The 7,109-nt window shown below is 41.1% G+C and overlaps 1 long non-coding RNA gene across 1 annotated transcript; it reads right to left on the bottom strand.

Annotated features, from left to right (window-relative positions):
* Positions 1-281: 281 nt before the first annotated feature.
* On the bottom strand, positions 282-4,148 carry LOC100274963 (uncharacterized). Its single transcript, XR_002267355.2, has 2 exons — positions 3,902-4,148; positions 282-1,645 (listed from the first exon to the last, which is right to left on the bottom strand). It is a non-coding gene; the product is annotated as an uncharacterized lncRNA (long non-coding RNA).
* Between the last annotated feature and the right edge of the window lie 2,961 nt (positions 4,149-7,109).

Genomic DNA, 7,109 nt, shown 5'->3' with positions numbered 1-7,109 from the left:
GTGGCTGGCGTGCCATGACTGTCGTCGTTAGCAACTTAGCTGTGGTGGTTACGATCTCTGAATACCTTGCGCTGCTATTGTGACAGCCCTCCCAAGTTATCAGGCTCACATGCACCAACCCTTGCCATTAACGATCTCAGATAGCTGTGCACGTGTACCGGGTAACTTAACAAGGCTATCGAGTTCACCAACTCGAACTCATCATCCCAAGGATCTCCCACATTCATGCATATTATAGTAATCACACTCGATACACACACTTCGGAGATAGAGCGGAAGACTTTACAAAACATATTTTACATTTCCAAAGCTCAAGTTTTACAACATAAGAAGAATGGTAATTATTACAAGTCCTGATAGTACCCAAAGTGCATAACTTATTTTAATAATTGGAAGGGTGAAGCCTTTCCATAAGAGATACACATAACATTCTAAGCTTCAAGGCCTCCACATGAAGTAACTAACCAAAAGATAAGGGAATAAAACTTCTCCTGCAAAAACAACAGGGGATAAAACCCTGAGTACGCAATTACTCAGCAAGACTTACCCGACTAAAGAAAAGACTCTCAAGGGTATGCTAGCTGATTGGGAATCAAGGTAAAGTTTATCAATGATCAAAGACTCCTTTTTGCAGAAAAAGCTTGCTACCAGTTGATCCTTAAGCCAAATTTTATTTCACTAGTTAGGTTATTACCTGAATCTATATTTGCCTGGTCTAGTTCAAGCACTTGGCCTATACTAGTCGCATTTTATTCATTCTCATATTTCACTTGCTAACTACGATGATGGTCACCGGGATGAGTCTCCATAACCGAGGAGCAACGACGATTCGAACCGATTATACCCAGCTGGGGATCTCTAACCACACGACATATGTAGCACTCAACCCTTGCATATGTCAACCGTTCCCACGGAGTCCTCCACTACATGAACAGGTCCGCGCCACCCGAGAGCACATTACCCTACCAGGCGTGCTACTATGCCAGGAGGGTACATGCTACTCCCGCCATCTCTCCACTCCCAGTGCGCGATTGTCTCTTCACGTATGGAATAGCCGGGTTCAAGCTTACCCTGTCCCATACCAGGGTATGTGGCTAGTTGCAAAGTCTCAACCACAACAGGCCAGTCAACGGTACGGTCCTTAACCGACACAGACGGGCGACCTTGTCTGCTCAGCGCCTGGTCTAGATTTATTAACCATTTTCCCATTTTTGGTACCCGACAGGGGTACTCTTTTCCAATGATGAGCCCACTCCGGCCGAAGTGGAGTCATCACCTTAGTTTGCTTTGATTTTTGAATGAAAAAGCCCATAACGAATGTTCCACAATCATTCTTTTTTAAAACAAATGATTTTTCAGTTTCTAAGCAGGACTAAGCAGTAATAATTCTTTTTATAAAACAGGGATTTAGGAATTTCCAAGGAATGGTAATGCATCAATTGTTTACCACACAACTCCTATCAACCTAATGCATCATATCAGGTGATAAAACATTTAAAACACAAGGAAGGGGCAAATGCACCGGGGCTTGCCTTATTACAGGAGGAGATCTGAGATCTTCTAACACGATAAGCAGTTAGATGGAATCCACCACTGGATCAATAGCACTGAGTAGACTTCTCTTTAGGATCTTCTTCTTGGTACTCTACATGAAATGTCATGATCACATATGCTTGCGGTTATGTCACGAAGATGCATAAAAAATAACAAAAAGAACCTCAAGACTACACATCTCTAAAGGTGCACCCAAGAACTAACAACATCACAAAAGAGCTAAACACTCTAATACCACACCCAAGATCCTAAACCATACTAGGGAACCTTGTCTTTATTAAGCAACACTCCATTTATGTCTTAAACAAGGATTCAACTCTCTTACTTTGAACCCTGTAAGGTATCCCTTTAAGCTTGAGCCATTAAAGGATTAAAACATACTAGACTTTATGCAAACACCCAGATCTCACTTCTTTCCTCTTATTCCAAAGCACTTTATCCACTTTTATTAAGGATTTAACCTTTATATTTTGGACCTTACAAAGCTTCCTAAGCAACTGGCTTCCAAACATCCACCAACTTTTACCAAGTACTCATATTGTGCTTACAAAACTCTCCAAGAATTTCTATAATTTTTGGTGCTATATTCTTATTTCTAAAATTTAAATAGGCGTTCCAAGAGTACTATTTAATACACTAAAATTTGGTAACCACCATAAAAATCTTAAAACCAACTCTAACAGGAAGTTCCTGATTTTAGGCACCTAACAGAATTGGTCCCACTATTTTTAGATTTTTCTACAATTTCTAAGCTCTCTAGTAAAAGAAAAGGCAAAACCGAGCACCATACTAGGCCGAAACCCGGCCCAGCAGTAGGCAAAGCTGGCCCGCGCCCGCATCAACAATTTTGCATAAAGGACCACACCGCAAAGATTAATCACACAAGAGCCCAGACCACTGTCGAATGGTGTCACTGACAAAAGCACCTCGGTCCATCGACTTCGCTCCATTTACAATACCCCGGCCACGACTCGGTCGCTCTTAACTCAAATATCAACTTTGTCCAGTTTTGTAGCTATCAAACATAATGGATATTACTCTACTTGTGGATAGGTACACACAAGTCCAACTGAGATATTTTCAGCACGGGGACTGGACCTCAATATCCTTTGTTGTCCATTCCAACGTAACTCAGTTTGTGCACATGGGCGGAGGACAGCAGGGATGTGAAGATCTTTCTTCAGATTTTTGTAGCAACTCCTAGTACCTGTTGAACCCTGATCTCTCCCTTTTCACCCCCTTCAATCACACAATTTCCCGAAGTAACATGGGGAGCACACTTACTAAAACTGGTCTATTAAACAACCCTCTACCAATTCTTCATAAAGACTTCAGCCTTAAACTCCTTGGATCAGACACCAAACAGCTCCAATACTAACAGAAAATACTGGAACATAGCTTTAGGGACTGAATCGAGTTCAGAATTTCCTAGACTGACATCCTGACTTGGAGCAACACTTTCTCCCAATTCCTGGTGATAGCAGGCTGACCCTGGCTCACAAAATTTGCTCACCCAACCTAGCTCTACAAGTTCATTGCAGCAGCCCAAGACCAAATGCCCATGGATCAGGAGTTATAGTGCTCCAAAGATGGACTTGACTCACTGTTTCAACTAACTTACAGGACAGGCACCCCACACTCCTAACCAAACTTGATATTTTTAGTGGAGAATGAGACCTCTAGAACCTTAGCTGTGCATCCCATCCATATCTTCAACTATATCCACAAGTGCAACCACAGGGAGAGAAGATCCTTCTTCAGCTTCCCAACTCAAACCAACACTGATTACTTGAATCAGCTGAATCAACACTCACTAACCTTTGCACACCTCTATGTTTAACCCCTCACATCTCACAACTTCATATGGTAACAGACCAGCCTTTCTTAACCAAAATTATTCTCTAATTATAGCTCTATCGCTTTGGTATAGATAATGTGGTCCAAAACCTCACCAAGCAAACACAAAAGAGCTCCAAAATCTAGAGAAAAACACTGAACCATAGTTACAGCAACTGAATCTGGTCTGCATTGCACACGTCTGATAGAGATAGTTTGGACATTAATTACTCCCAATTTTCTGTAGGACCTAGGCCATCTCCTTTTAGTAATTTTGTTCGTCTTACTACGGTCTTCAAACTTGCTACAGAAACTTTATCCCAAAACCAAATAGACTGGGTGCAACAGAGCTCCAAAGTTGAGCTCAATACACTAAAACCTAGTTTCAGCCTTATGCACTAAGTTTAGGATCCAGAAACCTGACAGCCTATCTTTGAGAAAATTTCACACCAAGTTCCAGGCAACCAACAGAGGTAGAGTTCAAGCAGTAAATGATGTGACCTTCATTGACCTGCGAGGAGTAAGGAACAAGCACCACACGGCCGAGACAACCTCCGAGGAATCATGTCCACGGTGAGGGTGAGAACTGCTGCTGTGGTCGCCATTGGCACGCGATGCACAAAATACATCATGCTGGGTGGCTGTGGAGTGGGTTTACACCGACTTGAACTCAAGAGCTATGTCCCTCAAGCGATGAACACGGGTCAGACTCGAGGGCAGGGAGAAAACTCCACTGAACTCAGACCTAAGGCACTGAACAACGGGGGCAAATACAGTGGTTCATGAGTCAGCCACAGCACACCAAAGGATAGCTCTGAGAGTGCCAGCACTGCACAAGCTTACATACGTGTCAAACAAACACCCAACACCAGGCCAGCTCTTCAACATACACAAATATCTACCCCTATCCCGTACTAGAGACAGTGAACAAAATGGATAAGGACTCTAATGCTCACAGCCCCCCACAACAGTCCAAACCCTGAGTATTTACAGTATGGAGAGACCCTAGATCTTCTAGGATGTATCCCAACTCGAGCACATGGGTGGAGTACAACAGAGAGAGGATCTTGTTCAGTTTCTAAAACCAAACTCTGAAGTTAACTGAAACAAGACTGCTGCTTCATTCCACTCCTCACTGTTTAAGCCCTTGGATCTCACAATTCCCCTTAACAACAGACCCACCTCCATTAATCAAAGATACTATCTAACTATAGCCCTACCAACTTGGTATAGCACCCCTAGGCTGAAAACATTCATAACCATATTTATGAAGCACCAAAGTAGAGCAAAACTACTGAAACCCCATTTTCAGCTTAACTGAAACAGCACCCTACCATTCTGACAGGGAGTTTTGCAACACTCTTCTTTCTAAATTCTACACAGTAGAAAGACCAACTCTATGAAAGAAACTTGTTCTCCTTCATATGGTATTTCATTGTTCTATAGAATTTCTAACCCAATTTCGCCTAGATTAATTATCACAAAGCCCCCAAGTTGGGTAAAACCACACAGATTCAGACTTAGCTATTACACTAAGTCTGAATCCCCAACACCTGACATTCCAACTTTGAGTACACTTTACTCCACTTTTTATGCAGAACCTTACAAGTATCAAAATAAGGAAATTACTTACCAACATAACTTCTCCAAGTTTACTATAGAAACTATAGTCTAAAACCACTCAGATAAGTCACAAAATGGCTCCAAACTAGGCATCCTTCACTGAACTTCAGATTTCAGCAGCTGAATAAAAATGCAGTCAGTGCAAACCTGTCAGCTGATTTTGGAACCAACTTTACTCCACTTTTTATACAGGACCAAGCCAAACTTACTTAAGGAGACTTGTTCAACATCATATGGGCTTCACTTACTCTATAAACACCGTAGCCCAAAGCTTCATGGATTGGCCACAAACAAGCTCCAAAAACAGCCAAAATACTGAAATTTCAGACTTAACATACTGTTCTCAATCTGAAAATGTAGAAACCTAGCAGCCCCACTTTGTATCCCTTTTTCTCATAATTTCATATAGTTTTAAGGCTATCATACTTAATAAAAGTTGTTCTCCTATAGTTAATCTACAAGTTTGTTATAGCAACTGTTTCCAAAATACTCATGGATTAAATGTTACAGGGATCCAAAAACAGATAAACAAAACTGTTTTGGGCTGATTCCAACAGACTCAAATCTGAACTTTTGCAAATTACTTTAAATTCTCCCACATCACTAGGAGAGCTCCAAATATGAAAATTGTTCACTTTTCCAAGCTCCACAACTTTGATATATGGACTTTTGACAAATTCTCAATGGATTTTAAATTCCACTTTTGAGACTAATTTAGAGTTTCAAATGTGACTACTATTTCTCCAAACCACCTCTCAACTTTGATCCACCACTAAAAGCAAAGTTACTCCTTAATATAAGATCCAACTTTGGTACTCAGAACTCATGGCCAAAAAGGCCCTTATTTTGGAGTTGCTTTGTTTATGCATCATTTCACTCTTGGGCTCAATTTAGGGTTTTGAAGTCGATCCCTCTCCTCAAGCGATCCTTCCACTTGATTTACACTTCAAAGGTAAAGTTACTCTAGGTTCTAAGTTTACCTTCAGTACTTAAGACTCCAAGTCAACTTGTCACTCGCCTAAGAGATGATTCTCACCTACTTAGCTCAAGCAAAGCCCTAATACTAAGCCCTACACTCAATACAAAACATCCCAATTTTGCAAATTGTTGACCTAGTGAATGCATTCTAGGTGTATCAAGCAAGTTAATGCAAATGCTGATAATGACATGTCAAATTTTTAGTTCTCGTAACACCAGGGGTGTTACAGCTATGAAGTTTAGGCGGCAGCGCCTACCAGTCCATGCCCATCCGACAGCAGGATTCTCAGTCTATGAAGTTTAGTCCGGTCCAAGTAATGCTTAAGATAGTTATATCGATCCAACATCTATAAATAAATAATTAATGAAGTTTATATGATATAGTTAAACCACTGTATGTATTGGTTGAATAGAACCGATGTTTATTCACAACATTGCCAATGCTATAGCTAGGATGGCGTGGCCACATAACTTCCATCAAAACCTTTCTTATTTTAATTGTTTATCATTGCTGAATTGGAGCTGAGCCATCTTATCCTAGACCAAGCATCGCCAATATTCTCCTTCACATATTCCTCGCTAAAAACATTAAATAATATCACTGATGATGATAAGACAGGAACAACTACTTGACATAGATCTCATCTTTAATTGTTCGTCCTCTCTCCTTGCAGTGCTCCATAGCTGTCTACCAGATGATTCTATCCCTCAGCTCCTTTGGCCTAGCTTAAACGAGCACTTGGTCCTTCTTCCTACCACCTTTTAGTTAGTTTCTAGCTAGATCTGCTTTTTTCTACCATGCATGTTGTCTGCTATGCGTCTCTGTTAATTTCCTCGAGGCATAATCTCGTAGAAGGTGGGATAAGCATTATATTTCCATGGCTACCTTGACTGCCATCCCATGTCACAAACATCACCGTCCAACCATTTCATTCCGTTAAGATGACTGATTCTTTTCCTTGCCACCTGAACACAAAGGACAACCAATGGTAAAATGATTCTTCAGTCATCACCTCAGGAGATTGACGTAGCAGCAGAACGGTGAAGTAGGGGGGAGCCGCTGAATATATAAACGTTTATCTTCAATTCGGTTAGATCTCGCAGCTACTGGATTTCTG

The sequence above is a fragment of the Zea mays genome, chromosome 2, assembly GCF_902167145.1.
Source record: "Zea mays cultivar B73 chromosome 2, Zm-B73-REFERENCE-NAM-5.0, whole genome shotgun sequence".
NCBI lineage: Eukaryota > Viridiplantae > Streptophyta > Magnoliopsida > Poales > Poaceae > Zea > Zea mays.
The sequence above is the reverse complement of the archived record's forward strand: the minus strand, read 5'-3'. Positions and strand labels throughout refer to the sequence as shown.